The sequence below is a fragment of the Canis lupus genome, chromosome 3 (assembly GCF_011100685.1).
Source record: "Canis lupus familiaris isolate Mischka breed German Shepherd chromosome 3, alternate assembly UU_Cfam_GSD_1.0, whole genome shotgun sequence".
Classification (NCBI taxonomy): domain Eukaryota; kingdom Metazoa; phylum Chordata; class Mammalia; order Carnivora; family Canidae; genus Canis; species Canis lupus.
Window position 1 is genome coordinate 3,417,505 of NC_049224.1, and position 23,712 is coordinate 3,441,216.

Sequence of the window (23,712 nt, forward strand, 5' to 3'; positions counted from 1 at the left end):
TGCCTCCCTCAAAATGGGAAATTCAATCATACAAATGACTGTACAAATGACTGTGAAGGCTGGTTCTCCATTTCCAATGTGGTGTCACTTAGAATGAGATGTTCTTCAGCAGCTGTTGTGCATTATTACGGAGGCTGAAAGCCCATTCCTCCAATCACGGCAAAGGACACCCAAAGCTGCTGCTCCCTCCCTCAAACAAATCACTCCAGGCTGTAAAACCTTAATTGTCAACAGCAACCAAAAAAGCAAACTGCACTGGGGAAATCCAGCACACCCAGCTTGGAGAACAGGCCAGAAACACAAAACAGGGCCAGGGACTTGCTGTGGTCTGGGGATAAATAAGTACGTCTCCCAAGTGTGACATCCTCTGTGAGGCTAAGGTGCAGAGAACCCAAGAGCCCTGAAAAGGAAAGGGACCACAAAGCTTTGTATTCTGCTGGTAGATCTGGTTCCTCAACATAGAAGGCAGGCTAAAATGCTTTTAGTTAAAAATGTCATCTGTCTCCCTCAAAATGGGAAATTCAATCATACAAATGACTGTACAAATGATTGTGGAGGCTGGTTTGGTAGTTTTCTTTAGGTAAATTCGGAACATGTTTTAAAAGACCCTCCCTTTTAGTAGATGCAGTTTAAAGACCGCATTAGTTTACGGAATACCCATATTATCCAGCCTCATGATTGGAGGGGAAAAGGCTAATTATTAAAGACACCTGCCAAGGAACAATTCAGTGGGAATGTATAGCCAATTCACTCTAATATGCTCAGATAACTGTTATCCCTATCAAGAATGGGAGCAATACATTAAAGTGCGTTAGCTTTCTCGTTTGCCATCCACAAAGATGGTGAAAGGTGCCTATTTGGGGCCACGCCTCATTGTAAGGGATTTTAATATACATGCTCTCATATAGTCCTGGAAAACCCTGTCGGATAAAAATTAAAACTTCCATTTTTACAGGTAAGAATAATGAAGCAGACAATATTTAAAATGACCAAATCTCTAGGCAGAGAGTGAGTGAACTAGAATTTGACCTATCTAGCTCTATGTTCTTTTCATTACTTATTTCAATTTCGGCTATATGACTTCAAGAAAGTAGATATAAGTAAACCTTTCCCAACCTGGGCCTGATCAATTTTAAAGGTAAATACTATATGGAATATTATGCCCAGGGGGAGCAAATGACTCATTAACTTAAGTAATAAAAATTTCTTGCCTGTTTTTCCACCTCTACAACCTTCTCTTCCCTTTTCCTATTTTCATAAGCATGGGAATTCGCAATAGAATGAAACAGTCATTCTAGGAGAACTGTAATTATATTCCTCTTAAAGAGTGGCCACCTAGAAGAACCCATAAAATTCCTTGCTTCATTAAAAGTCACCCTTTTTAGGGCATCTGGGTGGCACAGTCAGTTAAGCATCTGACTCTTGGTTTCTGCTCAGGTCATGATCTCGGGGTCATGAGATGGAGCCCCGTGTCACCCTAGGTGTGGAGTCTGCTTGGCATTCTCTCTCCCTCTGCCCCTCCCACCCATGCATTCTCTCTAAATCAATCAATCAATCAATCAATCAATCTTAAAAAAATAGAAGTCACCATTCCAAAAAACAAATAGAAAACAACCAACCAAACAAACACAAAAAATCAGACAGGAATGAGCACACACACATACACACACACACACACACTCCGTCAGAAAAATTCTGCAGGTGTCTCCTAGCCTGGCTGATGAACTTATGGAAGGAAATCATGGTCTTAGACTTCATCAAGAACTGAGGAGCTCATATGGGAAGTGCATAGTGGTTTGGCTGGCTTGGCCACCGCTCAAACTGCTGGAGTGGACCCGAGGGTTTGTCCTGAGGTTGCACAGGGTTTAGAAAGCCAAAGGATAAAGGAAGCCGGTGGACGCTGCAGGAGAAAAGCGGGACAGGGTCAGAGGTAGGACTGAAGCAGAAAAGCACAGCCAAGACATTAGTCTGGTGGAAGCAGAAATGTAGGTAAGAGAGGGGCCGAACAAGAGTTAGGACAACCACTGAACATGCAAATCTTTCCACTTTGGGATGGCTCAATCTCTGAAGCATACCACACGTAAGGTGGATGGCATGTGGTGGAATGCACAAATCCCTAGGATGGAGACTCACAGAAAAGACTCGCAGTGGGCTTTACTGTTGTCATTGTGGTTATATCACATTAGGTGAGCACTTCCCAATCCCAACAATTAACAGCGCTATTCTTTTCCCTAGAGAATGCATTTGTTCCTTTTTTATTTTTTTAAGTATTTTATTTACTTGAGAGAGGGCATGAGAGAGAGAGAGAGAGATCACAAGCACAGGGGAGAGGGAGAAGGAGAAGCAGGCTCCCCGCTGAGCAGGGAGCCCGATGATGTGGGGCTCCATCCCAGGACTCTGGGATCAGGACCTGAGCCGAGGGCAGATGCTTAATTGAGCCACAGTGAGGATAATCTTCCTGATGTACATGTTATTGCACTTCAATCTTAAATATTTTTTTTATTTTAAGATTTAAAGCTGTTTATTTGACAGAGAGAGACAGACAGAGCAAGCACAAGGAAGGGGAGCGGCTGGCAGCGGGAGAGAGAAGCAGGGCTCCATCCCATGACTCTGGGATCATAACCTGAGCCCAAGGCAGACACTTAACTGACTGAGCCCCACAGGTGCTCCACATATCCTCTTACCTCCCTTTTCTTGCCATGTTTTCTATTACCTACGTTATTCCAAATGTGACTTACATGCGTGCACATTTCCTACTTAGTTCTAGAGTCATTCATCTGACTCCTTTTCTCAAAATTCCCTAAATAAAGATTTACAGTCTGTGGAATCAGTGCATTATTACCTGTGAAGTAAAATGGAGACACTCAGAATATCAGCTTCCAGATACTTCTCTAGCCATGGTGCCCATAGGAACCTGTTCTCTATACAAACATTCCCCTTTAGGGTTTCACACAGAGTAATCTGGTCCATAACGAGCTCACCCAGAAATTAAATAAGCACTACTATACACTTGCTTTGTAGCACCCATGTAAGGGACACTGTGATTCAACCTTGAATAATAAAACATGAAAGTACAAAACAGTGTTGAACCTGCCGTTGTGCTCAAAATAAAATCAAGGCAGTTCGTAAGCTAAAATCCAGAAAGTACATTGCTTCATCTAAAAGTGGGCTTGGGCTGGAATGGGAACTCTCTCTATGTGTTTGCCTGGTTCGGCACCCCACCTGGAGCTCCTTGGTAAAGGCACTCGAACTGTCAAGATTAAAAAAAAAAAAAAATCTTCAAATACACGGATCCTGAAAGAAGTATCGCTGAAGCAGAGGAACCAGTCTGTCAACCCCTCTATTCCCTCTGTGCACACTTCTTCAGAATCTGAGACCCTAGCGTCTACAACCAGCTTGATCTCAACAAATCGCGGAACCAATTCTAAGTCCCACTTGGGGCAGAAGTCCAAAGAGCGATACCATCTGCCCTCTCTAGAGAGCAGAACGTATTCTTCTTTTGATTCCAGAAAAATCTCCTGAGGCCACTTCACTACATCACCACACTGTCCCCTTGGTGGGCTCGTGGTGGCTGGGCTGGTTAAGGGCAAATCTGAACACTATCTGTCCTATAATATTTGCTCAAGGCTGAGAGACTCTAGCTTAGTATTTGTTGTGTTTGCAGATCTTTTTTTGGTCTCTTATGGTTTAGAAATGGGAATGCACAGCTGCAGTGTGGCAATCAAAGTGGGGGAGGTGATCATTTACATTCTAACACACAGAGACTTCCCAGTCAAGGTTACTTATAAATCAAATAGATGTCATTTCATAAACACCCCCAAACAACTGTACTCCATTACCGAAATGGGAAGCAGTGCTGTTAATGGGTATCTGAGGACTGAAATCAATTTAACTTACAGGCACTCAGCTGCTACAACAGTTGTGAACATGTCTGAATGTTAATAAACACTGATTAGTATTAATATCATACAGGACTTTAAATGTGGCTGGCATGAAATTCTCAATCTAATGAACAGAGAAGCCTGTTGACAAAGATTTATTCCCTATTCCCTGGTCTGAAGAAATTTTCCAGAGGTTTGACAGTATTACCATCAGTTTCACAAAGATATTACCGCACTTCTTCAGTTTTAGATAAGGTAACACTCTTGTGAAAAGAAAGTTGAAGACTCACTTGTCACTCGGAGACAACACCGAAATGGTACAGAGCAAACCCGGCAGCAGCAAGTGGAATGTGAAAATTAGAAGGAAAGACAGTGAAGATCTGCAGTCCGTGATAACACACTCAGCTGGGGAACGAGGGGCTGCTCCTTAGACGAGAAGCTGACGGCAGCCAGGACCTGTGTCACGAGTGATAATGTCCACTTTGTTCCTGAACTTTCAGCTCAAGTGTAAAGGAGCAAAGTGAAGGGAAGTGAAACATTATCAATTGGAATTGCAAAGATGTCTGGTTTTAGCAAGTTTCATTGTGGACGCCAAACTCTTCTTTATCCCATTCACCATTATTTGCCTTGACTACCCCATAATGTGAGACGAATGGATTCAGAGTAGATAATGTTAGGATTAATATGAATCAGTGGGTTTTACTTGAATAATATCTATTTTCTAGGATAGCTGTATATATTTTAATAGATATATAGAGATATCATTGACAAAAACTATATGTATATATAAAAATTATATACATTTAAGGTGTACTACTTGATGTTTCGACATATGTGTACATTGTGAAATGATCACCACAATCCAGCTAAGTAACATATCCATCACCTCACATAGTTACCGTACTTTTTCTCTTTTTAATGGTAAGAACACTTAAGCAGATTTCAAGTATACAATACACTATTGTTAAGTATCATCATCATGCTCTACAGTAGGCCTCCAGAACTCAACCATCACAAAAGTTTCACCGTAGTGCAATGGAGGAAAGGATGATCTTTTCCATAACTAGTACTGGGTAATCTGGATAGCCACATGAAAGAAAAAAAAAGAATCTGTAATCCCTCCCCAACCGCATAAAAACAGATTCTAAGAAGACTGTGGATTCAAATGTGAAAGGTCAAAGTTTCTTGAAGAAAACACAGAATATTTTCATGACTGAGACTCGGGCAACAATTCCTAAACAAAAAACACCACGCATTTAACTGCATGAAGAAGACAACTGACAAATAAGATTAAAAACTGTGTTTCAAAGGACATCATTTTAGGAGTAAAATTACAGCCCAGGGTGTGAGGAAAGATATTTGTAATACAGAAAACCAACCAAAACCTGGAAACATGTTATGTAAAGAATAGTGCAAATCAATAAGAAAAGGACAGACAATATAAAAATAAGCTTCTACTTGGGCAGAGAATATCCAAATGGCTAACAAACACATGAGAATGTATTCAACCTCATGGGTCACACACGCACAAAAAGCCACACCGAATTAAGTAAAACAAACTTGTCGAAAGTATGTTCTTTGTCACCTTTGGAGACAGTTCACAGTTTTATGTTCTTTCTCCCCCATCCTTCTGTTAGTACAACATGGCCCGCTCTAACAGGCAGGACTTGTGTTGGTCCGTACAGGATTGAGGACAGCTGCATGTAACCTCTTCTTGGCTCAGGTGCATAACCATTTTTCCCACCCGGTATGTTGACAAAATACAGGGTCTACGTAGCACATACATCGCTACTTCATACGGATGTCTGGGGTCCTAGCAGTATGCTGTCTCTTTAGCTGGGTGCTGAAGGATACAGGTGTGCTCTGTGGGGGAAACTGCATGCAACTGTGCCCTCATAATATGTTCACTTCTCTATAAATGTCATACATCTGTTACAGCTGGTAAACCTCAATAAAGAGATTTAAAAGTCAAGTAACACCTGAAGTTGAAAAATTGCTGATACAATAAGCATGCATATACTGGACACCTGCATTCACCAGTTAAAATAATGACCCATTTGGTTTCTCCCTCGCTCCCTCTGTCCACCCACATACACACCCATCTAATCGGAGCCAGTTAAGAGTAGGTGGTAGACACTACTACATTTCTCTTCTAAATTCCTCATTGTCTATCTCCTAAGAACAAGGACATAACCATGTAAGCACTACATAACCACAGTTCTCTTCTTATATGTTAAAAATTAACCGTTTCTTATGTAAGTTAAGTATTTGTATTTCCCCAACTGTCTCAATAATGTAGTTTTTGTTTTGTGTTTGTTTTCTCTTTAGGAGTCAGGCTCCTAACAATAAGCTGTCAAGCCCCTTGAGTGGCAGTTGCTGTCTTTTTCCCTGCCTGCCCCGGATGGAAGCTTTCTTCTCTACCTTGCCCCTGGTCTCTGCAAGCACCCATGGGGTCTTTGAGAGAAGCCTGGAAGTACTATGACATCCCTTGTGTTTGAGGGTCCCAAAGGCCATATGTAAGCTTGCTCACTTTCAATTTTCAACAGTTCATTAAAACTTTGACCTGAGGGGCACCTGAGTAGCTTATTGGTGAAACGTCTGACTCCGGCTCAGGCCATGATCTCAGGCTTCTGGGATTGAGCCTGGTTTAGCAAGGAGTCTGCTTGTCCTTCTCCCTTTGCCCCTTCCCCCCTTGTGCTCTCTCGGTCTCTCTCTCAAATAAATAAAATCCTTAAGGAAAACAAACCACCTCCCCCCACCCCGCCCTGCCACCTCCCCAAAACCTTGACCGGAAATCTTAAATTCGCTTGTATAATGACCTATTTTCCTCTGTGTCCTCCCTCAGGTAGACCAGTGCTCCTGTACTGTCTCTTCCTGGGGGCACCCATTTGTCCCCTTAGATTTCACAGTAGGTGACTGCAGTGAACACTGAAAAACTTAGCTCTTACAGGGGCTGGAGAAAATTACTTTATACAGTATGCAACATCTGCCTGATTTTAGGGTTGGAATGACAATTTTTCCAATTTTCTACATCCTAACAAGAAAGCAGATGCTGAATCTATTTTAAAAAGTCAATGTATTATCTTTCACAGTTACACTTTTCAATGCTCAAATTGTCCAAAAGTCCAAATTTGACGAGTCACAATGTTTTCAAACTGGTTCCTATGACCTTTTGACCATTTGCCAATTGTCCTTGAGCACTTTCCATCTAGGATAAGATCTTCCACACTTAATTTGTGTTTTTCCTGCCTCAGGCCTACAGTCGGTCATTTTTCTATGGATATTTGGTTCCTTTGATTGGGAAGCAGCAATGAGAAAGCTGAATGCTAAATGTGCTCATTGCCACTGAAGCATCATTATTTCTGAACCCTTTTGTTGACAAAGTGAAGATAGATGATTTTTTAAAATCATGAGTTCATACAGATACTGTCTATTCCATTTCTTTTTTTTAAAGTTTAACTTTTTGGAGAGAGAGAGAGTGTATGAGCAGAGGTGAGGACGGGCAGAGGGAGAGGGAGAGAGAATCTTAAGCAGACTCCATGCCCGGCTTGGAGCCCGACCCAGGGCTTGATCTCATGAACCCCAGATCATGACCTAAGCTGAAATGAAGAGTCAGATCCTTAACCTACCGAGCCACCCAGGCATCCCTGTCTATTCTACTTCAATACAACCCCCATTCCTTATTGTATTTCCACTCCCACAGTGAGAATTCTGGCTCTAAACATTAATACATTTAATCATTGGCTCTATTCTATAATAACAAAAGTATTTCAGAATCACTAAACTTATACCACTACCATATACTACCATTAACAAGTAAAATCTCACATTTCTTTGCCTTTCTGCAGGCATATATGTGTACTTACACTGTAGTGTATTCAGGCATTACCTGAATTGATTCATTTTTATGTTTAAAGTTTGATATTCACAAATTTAGGTTCTTTTTTTGTTGCATATATTAAATTTTAGGTTTTTTCCATCTTGGTTGATAAAATTTTATTGTTTTAAATGAGTAAAATAATGATTTGGTTCAAAGCAAAAATGGACATTAAAAGATATACTCAGAAGGGGTCACTGCATTCCCTATTCCTTCCATTCTGTTTTCATCCATCACTTGCAGGTAATCAGTTTTATTAGTTTCTGATTTATACACATACACACTTATTTTCCTTCATTTACTTGAATGAAAGACAAGCAAAATATTCAGGTGAGATTTTCTAGCAATTTTCTTGGCTTATGAGTATAAATTTATTTGTAAGAGAGGAAAAAGTTCCGGTTTTTCTGCTTAGCATGACATCAGACATAAAATATCAAAATAAAATCTATATGCAGAGAACTGTGTTCTTTTGCATGAAAGCTCCAAATATAAAAGCATAATGGCAAATATAGCTGTTAGATAACTCTGATAAACCAGAATTGATTTTTTCCACTCTTTCCCCTATTTTTCCCTTCTTTCTCCTCCCTTTCTCCTTCCTTTCAGACCTTTATTTTTTTATTCATATATATATATATCCACACATAAAAACATATAGTATTATTTTCTTTACTTTTATATAAAAATACTAAAGCTATATAACAGTATATTGTACTTCAATTTCTTTTTTTCACTTAAAAATGTATCTTGATAAACTCTCCACCTCATTTTTCTTAAAGTTGCTCCATGCAATAATTCCTAGTAACACACACACCATGTATTCCATCTCTCTGATGGATATTTAGTAGTTTTTAGTTTTTCACTACTATAAATAATACTTCAAATATTATTGTTCTTGTCTCTTTGTGCAGATTTGTATTTTTTTAAATGTTTATTTATTTATTTATGATAGTCACACAGAGAGAGAGAGAGAGGCAGAGACATAGGCAGAAGGAGAAGCAGGCTCCATGCACCAGGAGCCCGACGTGGGATTCGATCCCGGGTCTCCAGGATCACGCCCTGGGCCAAAGGCAGGCGCTAAACCGCTGCGCCACCCAGGGATCCCAGATTTGTATTTTTCTAGAATAGATACCTGGAAGTGGATTTTCTAGGTTGTATGTAAAATCAAAAGATTTTACTAGATAATATAAAACTGTCCTCTAATAAAAGCTTGGTCAGTCGGGCACTTGGGTGGCTCAGTGATTGAGCATCTGCCCTTGGCTCAGGGCATGATCCCAGGGTCCTGGGATCGAGTCCCACATCAGGTTCCCTACATGGAGCCTGCTTCTCCCTCTGTCTGTGTCTCTGCCTCGCTCTGTCTCTCTCATGAATAAATACATAAAACATTTAAAAAAAAAAAAAGCTTGGCCACTATACATCAAGAATGCAAGAGAATATGTTTCCCTTATACCCTTGTCCTCAGCTGATATTGCCTTCATGTTCTCCAAATAAAATAAAAAATAAATTATATTTATTTATTTTAACATGCACTGCTCTGACATTTAAAGTAGTGGACTGTTTAGGGGCACGTGGGTGGCTCAGTTGGTTAAGCGTCCCACTCTTGGTTTCAGCTCAGGTCACAATCTCATGGCACGGAGGATCAGGTCCCGTGTCAGGCTTTGCACTCAGCAGAGGATGCTTGAAAATTCTCTCTCGGGATCCCTGGGTGGCGCAGCAGTTTGGCGCCTGCCTTTGGCCCAGGGCGTGATCCTGGAGACCCGGGATCGAATCCCACATCGGGCTCCCGGTGCATGGAGCCTGCTTCTCCCTCTGCCTGTGTCTCTGCGCCTCTCTCTCTCTGTGACTATAAATAAAAATTTAAAAAAAATTTAAAAAAAAAAGAAAAAGAAAATTCTCTCTCTTCTCCCTCCACTCTCTCTCTCTCAAATAAATAAATAAATAAATCTTTAAAAAAAGACTGAGCAGGGGGATCCCTGGGTGGCGCAGCGGTTTGGCGCCTGCCTTTGGCCCAGGGCGCGATCCTGGAGACCCGGGATCGAATCCCACGTCGGGCTCCCGGTGCATGGAGCCTGCTTCTCCCTCTGCCTGTGTCTCTGCCTCTCTCTCTCTCTCTCTCTCTCTCTATCATAAATAAATAAATAAATAAATAAATAAATAAATAAAGACTGGGCTGTTTTAAATTACATTTATTAGCTATTCATATATTTTCTTCTTTGTAATGCTTGTTTTCTTTATGCATTTTAAAGTTTGAATGTTTGTCTTTTTCATAATGATCTGTAAGAATGTTATATCATTTCGATATTGATAATCTGAGGTTAAATGTTACTCATCCCTTAACTTTAAGATGTCATTTTAGGGGATCCCTGGGTGGCACAGCGGTTTAGCGCCTGCCTTTGGCCCAGGGTGCGGTCCTGGAGTCCCGGGATCGAGTCCCGCATCGGGCTCCCGGCATGGAGTCTACTTCTCCCTCCTCCTGTGTCTCTGCTTCTCTCTCTCTCTCTGTGTCTATCATAAATAAATAAATAAATCTTAAAAAAAAAAAAAGATGTCATTTTATCCTTCAGAAGTTTTCCATTGTAATTCAAGTCTTTGATTTCTTTCTTTATGGTTTCTGGATTTAGGGAACTGTTTAAGAAAGTCTCCATTCCAATGTAACAAAAATACTCTCTATATTTTCTTCTAATACCTTTGTAGGTCCTTATTTTATACAGACATTCTTTATTTATAAGAATTTCTATTGGCGTAGAGAGTTAAAGTAATAACCTAACTTTTTCATGTTTCCAAATGGATAACTAGTTGATTCAACTGTTACTAAATAACCTGCCTTTACTCACTCATTTAGAACATCTTCCTTATCGGGGATCCCTGGGTGGCGCAGCGGTTTGGCGCCTGCCTTTGGCCCAGGGCGCTATCCTGGAGACCCGGGATCGAATCCCACATCGGGCTCCCGGTGCATGGAGCCTGCTTCTCCCTCTGCCTGTGTCTCTGCCTCTCTCTCTCTCTGTGACTATCATAAATAAATAAAAATTAAAAAAAAAAAAAAAGTTAAAAAAGATTAAAAAAAAAAAAAAAAAAAAGAACATCTTCCTTATCTTATCCAAAATACCCACAGACACTTGGATTTTTTATAGAACTCTCAATTCTGTTCCACTGGTATATTTATAAATAGCTCCTCAAATACCACACTATTTTAATTGCTATAATGTTATATATTTTTGGAATATGTCCTCCACTTATTCTGTTTGTGAATCTCAAAATTCCTTGAAGGCTATTTGGTCAAACTTGCTAATTTTATTATTTAAATACTATATACTGTTACTTACTTTTCTGAGAGAAGTTGAAATCTCCTATTAAAATTGTCTTATTGATTTTTCCTTGTAAACTTTTAAGTTTACATATCAGTAATTGTCAACATACTTCAAATTTATACTTTCAGATGCATAGTTTCCTAACTATTATGACTTCTTGGTGGATAACTTCATGCTAAATTGAAATATCTGTTTCTTTTAATACTTTCTCTTTCAAATTTATTGTTATGTTTTCCTTTGTATAGCCTTTGTCTGAAATATGTTTTTCACTTTTTTTTTTTTTTTTTTTTTTACAAATTTCTGTCGTTTTAAGTTTGCCTCTTGTAAACAGAATATAGTTGGGTTTTTTTTTCTATAAACCTGGCATATCTTATTGGGAATTTAACTCATTCATCTTCTTGGCATTATATTTGAGCTTTTTCTTTTTATGTTGTATTATTTTTCTATTGACCATTTTTATTTCTTTTTTCATACTCCTACTACTTATTGGTTGAATTTTTATTTTCTCCTCTAATATTTCAGCTAATAATGTGGAAGTCAGTCATATTGGTTCTAGTTCTAAAGTTGTTTTTATGTATTTAATGGACAATATTATAATTATTACTGTTATTACTCTAGGATAACTTTTCATGTATCTTCAGTTCTATGCCTTCTCTTGCTTTCATTCTCTTTCTCCCTTATTCTTTCTCTTCTTTTTCTTTGCTCTGTAGGATATTTTCTAAACTTGATCTTCTGGATCACTAATTTTGTTTCAGTCTCATTCATTTTATTATTAAGCCCTTTTACTGATCTTTTCAAATTATAACAATCATGTTTTTTTTTTTTTTTTTTTTTTAATTTATGATAGGCACACAGTGAGAGAGAGAGAGAGGCAGAGACACAGGCAGAGGGAGAAACAGGCTCCACGCACCGGGAGCCCGACGTGGGATTCGATCCCGGGTCTCCAGGATCGCGCCCTGGGCCAAAGGCAGGCGCTAAACCGCTGCACCACCCAGGGATCCCCAACAATCATGTTTTTAATTTAAAATAAGCTTTTTGTATATTGCCTTAAAAACCATTCTTTCATTATAGATGAAAGATCCCTCTATTCTTTCTGAGAACACTAGTAAGATTTTTAAATTCAATTAGCTAATATATAGTAATTAGTTTCAGGTGTAGAGTTCAGTAATTCATCAGTTGCATATAACATTCAATCACATGCCCTCCTTAATGCCCATCACTCAGTTACCCAGTCCCCCCATTGACTTCCCATCCAGAAACCCTCAGTTTCTTTCCCATAGTTAAGAGTCTCATGGTTTGTCTCTCTCTCGGATTTCTTCCCATTCTGTTTTCAATCCCCTTCTCTATGATTCTCTGCACTTTCGTATATTCCTGAGTGAAAATTGTGTTTCTCTGACTGACTTTTGCGTATCATAATGCCCTCCAGTTCCATCCACATCAATGTAATGGTAAGATTTCATCCTTTATGATATCTAAGTAATATTTCATTGTGTGTGTGTATATATATATGTATATATACGCATATATGTGTGTGTATGTACACACACACACACACACACACACACACACCACATCTTCTTTATCCATTCATCCATTCATCTGTCAATGGACATCTCTTCTTTCCACAGTTTGGCTATTTTGGACATTGCTAATATAACCACTGGGGTGCAGGTGCCCCTTCAGATGACTACATTTGTATCTTTAGGATAAATACCCAGTAGTGAAATTGCTGGGTCCTAGGGTGGCTTTATTTTTAACTTCTTGAGGAACCTCCACACTGTTTTCCAGAGTGGCTGTACCAGCTTGCCACCAATAGCGTAAGAGGTTCCCCTTTCTTTGAAACAAATGTTGGTAAGATTTTTTTTAATAGTTCTTTTCTGTCCTCTGAACTATCTTTGCTTTATCAGATGCTGTTTGGTCCTTCCTGTTCATGCATTTGGTATCCTTGGTTATCAGGGTACTTAAATGAGTGAAAAAATTAGGTCAAATAAAAGGTAGTACATTAAAAAAAAAAAAAAAAGGTAGTACATTTGTTTTCTATTGCTACATAACAAATTACTACAGAGTTAGCAGCTGAAAACAACACAAACATATTATCCCATAGTTTCCACGGGTCAGGCATCAGTGTGGGTCAGCTGGGTCTGCTATTCAGGGTTCCACCAGGCTGAAATGAAGACCCAGAGCTGGAGTCTCATCTGACACTCAAGGTCTTCTTCCCTCCTCAGTGGTTGTCGTAGAATTCAGTTCCTTGAGGTTGTAGAACTGAAGTCCTTGTTTCCTTGATGACTTTCTGCAGGGCCACTGTCACCTCCCAGACACTTGCAGTTCACCACATGACTTTTTTCTTCTTCAACGACAGCAGGAAAATACCTCTGCTGCTGTAAACTTCCCTGACTTCTTTAGCAGGTTCACCTGATAATTCTAGAACTACCCAGTACAATTGTCCTTTTTTATTAACTCAAAACCAAATTATTAGTAACCTTAACAAAGGAGCAAAATCTTGCTATAGTCATAGGTCTTACTCACATGCAAGGGAAGGAGATTAGGAATGTGGACACCAGGGGGAGATATCCTGGATACCATCTTAGAATTCTAAAACACAAGGCGCATGAGTGTCTTTGTAGAAGTCTAGATCTGTTTCCCCTTACAGACTCATCATTTCTTATAAGATTGTGAACTGAAAACTCTAGAAAAGTGAATTGGGGTGAAGGCATGCTGACTGGCTGGTTTTACAAGTTATTAAAATAAGGAAGCTTTACATTAGGAATGAAAGTCCTTAGGACAGTCTATTCCAGGATAAAGGAGCTTTATTCTATTGGATATCCAGTAACCATAAAGTCCGTGCTTCTTTTCTTAATTCCGCACTCTCAATGGCAAACCTTCTCTGGTAGGTAGTTCACTTTCTTGATCATGTACGTCTTGGATTTTAATCTAAGATCAAGTGTTGCTACAGCCTATTGCTGAGACTGAGTTGGGAGCTGCACTGGCCCTGGTGTTTTTCATCGACCTCTTTAGCTAATATTTCTAATAGGTGCCCAAGACCCCCTCCTGAACCTACTATTTATTCAGTCTGAGCTTGAAGTTTCTCTGGATGCACCATTACCTAAGTTGTTGTTGTTGGTGGTGGTGGTGGTAGTATGTGTGTGTGAGGCTATTTTCTCCTCCATTTTTGTCCAATCTGCTTTCTATATTCCATAAATTTCCCACAATTTTTCATCTGTTGATAGCACAATTTTTAGATTTGCTTTCTTGTGCTGCTAAAGATTTATTCATTGCAAAATATATTTTGTATGCTAAAAGAATTTTGAGGTAGGAAGAGAGGTAGATGCATGTGCTCGTTCCATTATTTTGCTCTCACTTCTAATTTGATTTAACTTTACATCAAGATTTTTTGCAATTAGGGTCAACTGTCTACAAGTAGATGGCATAATCAAACCTTAAGTTGATATCCCCAGCTAATTTTTGTTCCTTCCTCCTTAGGTCCCTAAATAAAGAGAACAGAGAGAAGGCAATTATGAAAATCAAACACCACTTTTTCTTCTGTGTTCATCCACAGTGGGAAAAAGTTGATTTTAGTTGAAATTTTTGGCTAAAATGCAGGCCTGCAGTATTCGCAGATTTCCTCCCCACCTGAATACCCAATGCATGGATAACAGAAGATCTGTCATAACCTTCAAATGGCTAGAACATTTCAATTAAATAGGCTTATTCAATAAACCATCAGAAGCAAAAAGAAAATGGAATTAGGTTGGTAACCTTTCTTACAGAACTAAGATGGAAGTACTGACAGCACAATCTCACAGAGAATAATGAAGTTTCTTAATTGGATTACAAATTGCAGAATGTCTTATCAACAGATAACATGGCATAATTTAGCTCATGATTTAAGGGAAAGATCTTAAAGAATCAGGCTTTGAAAAGAACATGAAAGTATTTAGTTGAAACAATATACATGACTTAAAAATATGTGCGACTTAAAAATATATACAAACATATACATAAGTGGCTTGTCCAACTCACAGAACAAGATGGTCAGATATGAACAAAATTTATAGTAGACTTGTATGCTAAATGCATATGAGAGACCAGAGCATAAATTCAAGCCTGGAGAGAGTAATAGTAACTGACATATAGGACAGAGGAGAGCTGTTTTACATGTTCTTTCAGCAGAAAGTATAGTAAAGGGAATCAGAGGATAAATGTTTCAGAGAAAGCCAAGTCTTGCAAAATGAACTAGGTGAAAAGAATATTAATTCTAATATACAAGGCAAGCATTCAAGGGTGAAGGACTAGAGACTGTAATCCATCCTTTTCTACGCCAGATTGAGTGCCATCCATACCATGCCAGGAAAACATTCTATTTAGGGCCATGAACTCAGTGGAAAATTGAGTAGCATCTATAAATTCTATTCACTCCCTTTTCCAGATCATTAAAGGCATTAAACTAGACCAGACCCAACACCGACCCTTGCAACACCTGACTACACATTGCCCTAGAGTTAATTATGCTATCATTAATCATTTTCCCATTGTTTATAATCACCCAAGCATTTTTAATATAACTAGATTCTTACTCAAGTCTGTTTTAAATTAATTCTGCAAATAAAATTTGGAGGGTTCACATACAATGATAGATTCACATCTACGTCCATCAATTACGCAGCATTCTCCCTCTTTCCTCTCTGGGAGTTTTTCTGGTAGGATGTACCCTTCCCACAGATCTAAACTTTATGTTAGACATAGCTCCTCTGTGTTCTAGTTGTTTACAATTTTTCTCTTTCAGTAGCTGCACCATAACTTTTTAATCGGTTGACATAAGAACAACCAGACGATAGTGACCCAAATCACATTTGCTTCTTAAAAACTGATTACACATCTTGTTCTGTATTCACTTTTCCACTCACCATACTCTTGTCTTTGTTTTCAGCAATATGCCCTAGTTCTCAATGGAAGTGACTAGTTGATATATTTCCTTAACACCATTTAGGTCCTTTTATGCTTGGATGTGTGTCACATACACTGCCATTTTGGATTTATTAAATAAATGTCTTATAACTGTCTCAGACTACATTTTAAAAAGAGCTATTTTTCATGTTTTTTTCTACAGACTTCAAAAACACTCCATGACTACATTTTTAAATAACTTATGCATCTCTGCATCTGGACTTTATTCTTCTCTCTTTCCCTATTTTTAACTAATAAAATCTAAGTTTTATATGCATACACTTTAGAATCAAATAATTCTACAAACGTTTGTCATGAAAAGGAGTACTCTTCCATCCCCACTCCAGAATTTACCTCTTCAAGGGACAACAGATTTAAACTCAGCTAAATATTTTAGTATTTACCTCCATGACTCAATATAGCGTACTTGAGGGCAGCCCGGGTGACAGTGGTTTAGTGCCACCTTCAGCCCAGGGCGTGATCCTGGGGACCCGGGATCAAGTCCCAGGTCGGGCTCCCTGCATGGAGCCTGCTTCTCCCTCTGCCTCTGTCTCTGCCTCTCTCCCTCTCTGGATCTCTCATGAGTAAATAAAATCTTAAAAAATAATAATAATAACGTACTTGAATTTTTATCATTGATTTTTATTTTAGACTTTAATGTCCTCCTACTATGGAAGATAAAGGTTTTGCTCCTTTTCTTTTCAGATTCCTACCATACATGCATTCCTTTCTTTTATCTCATCCTTCCAATATAATTATATCATAATTTAATTGGGTTAATATCAGATTTAATTTTATTATGCTTTTATAAAAGTTAGCTCTAGCAGAAATAAATAGTAAACTCTAGTGACTTATTCTTTCTTGTAGAACTTTTCGTTTTCTCTGGAATTAATGATTGTCTTAATTTTTTGTTTTCTTGATTTTTAAATTTACTTTTCACTAATTCATCCCCTGACTTCTCACCAGTTGTCAAAAGCTCCTCAAAACTGTGAGATTTATTAGCATTACCTTCATATTTTTTCTTCCTAATGAAGGGCCTTACAGAGCCTCTCTTTTTCCACTCCGGAATGATAGCACTCCAGCTCTAATGGACAGGTCTCATCCTGGGATCTTCTCTCAGCATCATCTTGGCATTCTTTTATCTCCTCTTCAGTTGGCTCTCCTGGTCTCTTTTGTCCGGTATTTTTCTCTTTCTTGACTTAGTCTAAAAGAGTCTTGAGATTACAGAAATGGGAAGTGATGTTCTGTGAAACCTGTGTATTCTGAAGATCCTTTATGCTATCTAACACGTTGGCTGGGCACAGAAATCTTAATTGGTATCAATTTCTTTCCAATTGCTTGAGGCATTATTCTATCAACCTCTAGAGCTTCCAAGGTTACTACTGACAAGTCTGACATATTCTCAGTCCATCTTCTTTATTATTTGACCAGTTTTTTCCCCTTTCTCTTTGTTTCTTGTTGTGCCCTGTGTTCTGAAATTTCATAGTAATAAACCTCAGTATAGTTCTCTTTTAATCCATATGTGCTATATACTTGGTGCACCCTTTCAGTCTAGATATTAAGTTGTGCAATCCTAGGAATTTCTTCCCCAATTACTTTGTTAATGATTTCTTCCTTTCTAGTTTTATTTCTTTCCTCTTTCTGGAATTCCAATTATTTGAATATTAAACTTAATTTGCTTTTCATTTTGTCCTTTCTTATTTTCTATCCTTTTGGTTCTTCGGCTCTACTTTCTGTAGAGTTCCTCAATTTCATCTTTCAGTTCTTCTATTAAGCTATTCACTTTTGCTATATTTTCAGGGTTTTTTTTTTTTTTACATAATCATTATATTTTATTCCCATCACTATTATACACATGGTAATAAGATTACTAATGGACTTAATCAAACCAGAACAACTGTATTTCTGTGCCATGCATGAGAAGGAAATCATTGACCATCCCCAACACTGATTATCTGGTATCTTCTCTATTATATATAAGCGTTTTTTTTTTAATTTAAATTCAATTTGCCAACATATAGTATAACACTCAGCGCTCATATCCCATCATTGCCCTCCTCAGTGCTCGTTACCCCATTACCCCATCCCCCCTCCCATCTCCCCTTCTGCAACCCTTTGTTTCCCAGAGTTAGGAGTCTCTCATGGTTTGTCTCCCTAATTTCCCACTAAGTTCCCTTCATTCCCTGAAAATCACTTTCACTATTTCTTACATTCCATTTACATGAGTGTATATTTTCAGTTTCTAATAGTTTTCAGTTTCTAGTATTTTTAAAAATAAGGTTAATCCTATTAAAACCTGAATCCTGTCTGCTATCATATTTGCATTGCCTTTTGTTATCTAAGCCTATTTTCCCCAATATTTTGTTACAAAAAATTTCAAGCATACAAAAATGGTGAAAGAGTAGTGTGATAAGTCATACACACACTACCCAAATTCAATAATTTTTAATATTCTGCTATATTTGTTTATCTTAATCTATATATATATATGTGTGTGTAAATATTTTGCCAAGTTATTTGAAAAGCAATTGCAGATATCATGTTACTTCACCTCTAAGTTCTCCATGGGTATAAGATGATCAATTTATCCTCATTTGCCCATAATTTTCCTGCTTTTTAAACTGAATGTCTGGTTTAGTTGGCATTAGAAAAAATACAAATCAAAACACAAGGAAATATCACCTCACACCAGAGTGGCTAAAATTAATAGGTCAGGAAACAACATATGTTAGCATGGATGCAGCGAAAAGAGAATTTTCTTACACTGTTGGTTAGAATGCAAGCTGGTGCAGCCACTGTGGAAAACAGTATGGAGGTTTCTCAAAACATTGAAAATAGAGCTACCCTATGACCCAGCACCTGCATTACTAGGGATCTACCCTAAAGATACAAATGTAGTGATCCCAAGGAGCACCTGCACCCCAGTGTTTATAGCAGCAATGTCCACAATAGCCAAACTATGGAAAGAGCCCAGATGTCTATCAGCAGATAAATGGATAAAGAAGATATATATATATATATACACACACACACACACACACACATTCATACCTACAACGGAATACTACTCAGCCATCAAAAAATGAAATCTTGCCATTTGCAATGATGTGGATGGAACTGGAGGGTATTATGCTAAGTGAAATAAGCCAATCAGAGAAAGATAATTATCATATGACTTCACTCACATGTAGAATTTAAGAAACAAAACAAAGGATCAAAAAAAAAACAGAGGATCATAGGGGAAGAGAGGGAAAAATAAAACAAGATGAAATCAGAGAGGGAGACAAACATAAGAGACTCAATCATAGGAAACAAACTGAGGGTTGCTGGAGGGGGAGGGGTGGGAGGATGGGGTAACTGGGTAATGAGCACTGGGTATTATATAGAAGACTGATGAATCACTGAACTCAACTTCTGAAACTAGTAATACATTACATGTTAACAAATTGAATTTAAATTAAAAATCATTACAAATTAATTTTTAAAAAGTGAATGCCTTATATCTTGAGAATCTCCTTCAGGTTAGTTGATCATCCTAAAGAGGTGACTCGTAATGATGAAATTCTCCCGCATAATCACAGTACCATTATCAAACTTAAGAAAATTAACAGTAATTCCATGATATTATCTTTATTCCACTCCTAATTTAAATGTGTACAATTGTCTTTATAGAATATATGTGTTTATGTGTTTGTATATGTGTGTATTTAGGTCTCTATTCTCTCTGTTTCTCTGATGCTGGCATTTTAAGAAATCAAGTAAGTTGCCTAGGAATAATGCTTCATTACATTTTGGATTTTCTTGATCATTCATTGTTCTTAATGTCATTTAGCTTGCTCTGTATCAACATTATATTTTGGATACAGGCAGTAAGGGTTAAAGTTTGATTGGATTGAGGTTAAACTTTTGGTGTGACTATTCCGTATGTTATACTATATATCTCAGAATGAATCACATCAAGCAGCACAAAATGTCAAGGTTTCCCACTATTAGTAATATAAGTTTGAACTTTCAGGTGAGGTTATGATCACCAGATCTCTCCATTGGAAATGCATGTTATTTCCCTTGCAATTAGCAAATAATCCTTGGGATGATATTTTAAGACCCTTCAGATATTCTGCTCTTCACAACCTTTCATCTGATGATTTTAGCATCCACTGATGATTTTTATCAGGAATATTATTTCAGGGATCCCTGGGTGGCACAGCGGTTTAGCGCCTGCCTTTGGCCCAGGGCGCCATCCTGGAGACCCGGGATCGAATCCCACGTCGGGCTCCCGGTGCATGGAGCCTGCTTCTCCCTCTGCCTGTGTCTCTGCCTCTCTCTCTCTCTCACTGTGTGCTTATCATTAATAAGTAAAATAAAATAAAAAAATTAAAAAAATAAAAAATAAAAAAAGGATATTATTTCAAATGGTATTGGCAAGCTGTGTTTTTTTCCTAATTCACTCATTCTATATTTATTCGCTGATCTTCTGTAATAAAGAATTCTCTCTAAACTGGGGATAAACTACAGTTTTTCCTAAAAAGAATTAGTAAATCTTTGCTTTCTTTCTCTTTCAATCTCAATTTTCCAACTAAGGAATGGTGCTACTGGCCCTCCAAAGGTGGCAAATAGGGCCTTTTCCCCCTACCCTCAACCAATGTGACCTTAAGGATTTTTTGTTGTTAATATAATAGACTTAAAAGTTATTTTATTTTTTTATTTTTTTTAAATTTTTATTTATTTATGATAGTCACACAGAGAGAGAGAGAGGCAGAGACATAGGCAGAGGGAGAAGCAGGCTCCATGCACCGGGAGCCCAACGTGGGATTCGATCCTGGTTCTCCAGGATCGCGCCCTGGGCCAAAAGCAGGTGCCAAACCGCTGTGCCACCCAGGGATCCCTATTTTTTTATTTTTTATTTTTTTAAAGACTTTTATTTATTTATCCATGAGAGACACACAGAGAGAGAGAGAGAGAGAGAGAGGCAGAGACACAGGTGGAGGGAGAAGCAGGCTCCATGAAGGGAGCCCAACATGGGACTTGATCCCGGGACCCCAGGATCATGCCCTGAGCCAAAGGCAGATGCCCAACCACTAAGCCACCCAGGCGCCCTAAAAGTTATTTTACTAGAAGAAGCAAAACTGTCATTGTTTGCAGATAACATGATACTATAGATGGAAAATCCTAAAGCCTCCACCAAAAAGCTACTAAAACTAATAAATGAGTTTAGTAAAGTGGCGAGATACAAAACTAATATACAAAAATTTCTTGCATTTCTATACTCTGATAACAAAATTGCAGAAAGAGAAATTAAGAAGCCAATTCCATTTATAATTACACCAAAAAGAATAAAATACCTAGGAATAAATGTAACCAAGGAGGTGAAAGACCTATACTCTGAAAACTATAAGACACTGATTAAAGGAACTGAAGACAACACAAATAAATGGAAAGCTATACCATGCTCATGGACTGGAAGAATTAATACTAAAATGTCCATACTACCCAAACAATACTTAAATTCAATGCAAGCCCTATCAAAATGTCAATAGCATTTTTCTCAAAACTAGAACAAAGAATCCTAAAATTTGTTTGGAACTATAAAAAAACCCAAATAGCTAAAGCAGCCTTGAAAAAGAAGAACAAAAGTGAAAATATCACAATCCTAGATTTTAAGATATACTACAAGCTGTAAGTAATTTAAAAAAGTATGGTACTGGCACAAAAATAGACACATAGATCAACAAAATAGGATAGAGAACTCAAAAATGAGCCTCATATGGTCAATTAATGTATGATTAAGGAGGCAAGAATATACAATGAGGAAAAGACATCTTTTCAATAACTGGTCTTGCGAAAACTGGACAGCTACATGCAAAAGAATGAAAGTGGACCACTTTCTTAGACCATACACAAAAATTAACTCAAAATGGATTAAAGATCTAAATGGGAGACCTAAAACTATAAAATTTATAAAAGAAACACAGCCAGTAATCTTTAGACATCGCCCTTAGCGACATATTTATGAATATGTCTCCTCAGGCAAGGGAAGCAAACGTAAAGACAAAAATAACAAAAAACTTTCAGGAGTACAACAAAAGAAAAGGTTTCTGTACAGCAAAGGAAGCACCAATGAAACAAAAAGCAGCCTAATGAATTAGAGAAGATATTTACAAATTATATATCCAATAAGAGATTAATAATCAAATTTTATGAAGAGCTCATACAACTCAACACCAATAAAACAATCCAATTCAAAAAACAAGCAGAGGACCTAAACAGACATTTTTCCAAAGAAGACATACAGATGGCCAACAGACACATTAAAACCACAATGAGGGCAGCCCCGGTGGCGGTGGTGCAGCGGTTTAGTGCTGCCTGCAGCCCAGGGCGTGATCCTGGAGACCAGGGATCGAGTCCCACGTAGGGCTCCCTGCATGGAGCCTGCTTCTCCCTCTGCCTGTGTCTCTGCCTCTCTCTCTAGCTGTGTCTCTATTAATAAATAAATTAAATCTTTAAAACAAAACAAAACAAAGAAACCACAATGAGATGTCACCTCACACCAATCAGAGTGGCTAATATCAAAAAGAACAAAATAACAAGAGTTGGCAAAGACATGGAGGAAAGGAAACCCTCCTGCACTAACACTAGATATGTAAAGTGGTGCAGCCATCGTGGAAAATGGTATGAAGGTTCCTCAAAAAACTAAAAATACAAATACTATATGATCCAGTAATTCCATTACTGGTTATTTCCCCAAAGAGAACAAAAGCTCAAAAAATATAATTAATATATATAGTATATATTCAGATAATATGTATGCATCTCTATGTTTATTGCAGCATTATTTACACTGGCCAAGGTATGGAAGCAATCCAAATATCCACTGAGAGATGAATGGATAAAAGAGATGTGGTGTGTCTATACATGACTACATATATATTTATGTGTGTGTTTATATATGTATATATGTACATATTTATACATGTATATATTTATATACATATTTGTGACAACATAGATGGAACTAGAGGATATTATGCTAAGCGAAATAAGTCAGATAAAGACAAATATTATCTGATTCCACTTACATATGGAATATAAAAAACAAAATGAATGAATAAATAAACAAAAACAAACAGCCTCTTAAATACAGAGAAAAAACTGGTGGCTGCCAGAAGGGAGGTAGGTGGGAGGATGGGTGAAATAGATGATGGGGGGAGTAAGAGGCACAAACTTCAGTTATAAAATAAATAAGTCATAGAGATGAATAGTACAGCATAGGGGATAGTCAAAATACAATTGTTGAACCAATATATTGCACATCTGAAACTAATAAAACATTTTATGTTAATTACACTTCAAAAAAGTTACGATTTTCTTCAAGTCACATTGTATAATAATAGATTGATTTCTCTTGAGAGTTTTAAAATGAGCCATGTGTTTGATCATTTTCCTATTGCAGTAATACTTAATATTCAAAGTGATTCCTAGCAGCTTATTTTCTGAACTCCCTCACACAACATTAGATATATTTTTACATATGTTGAGAACTATCTCTCTAAGTGTATTTCCTCTTTCCAAAATGCAGTATTAGTGGGGGTGTTTATTAATGTAGCCTCTCTCCTCTCTCTAAAGGTAAAGCTCCTTAGATCTGGCTAGTGGGCATTGTCCCAAATGCTGATGATCCAACCACAGGCTGTGGGACCGCCTTCAAAAA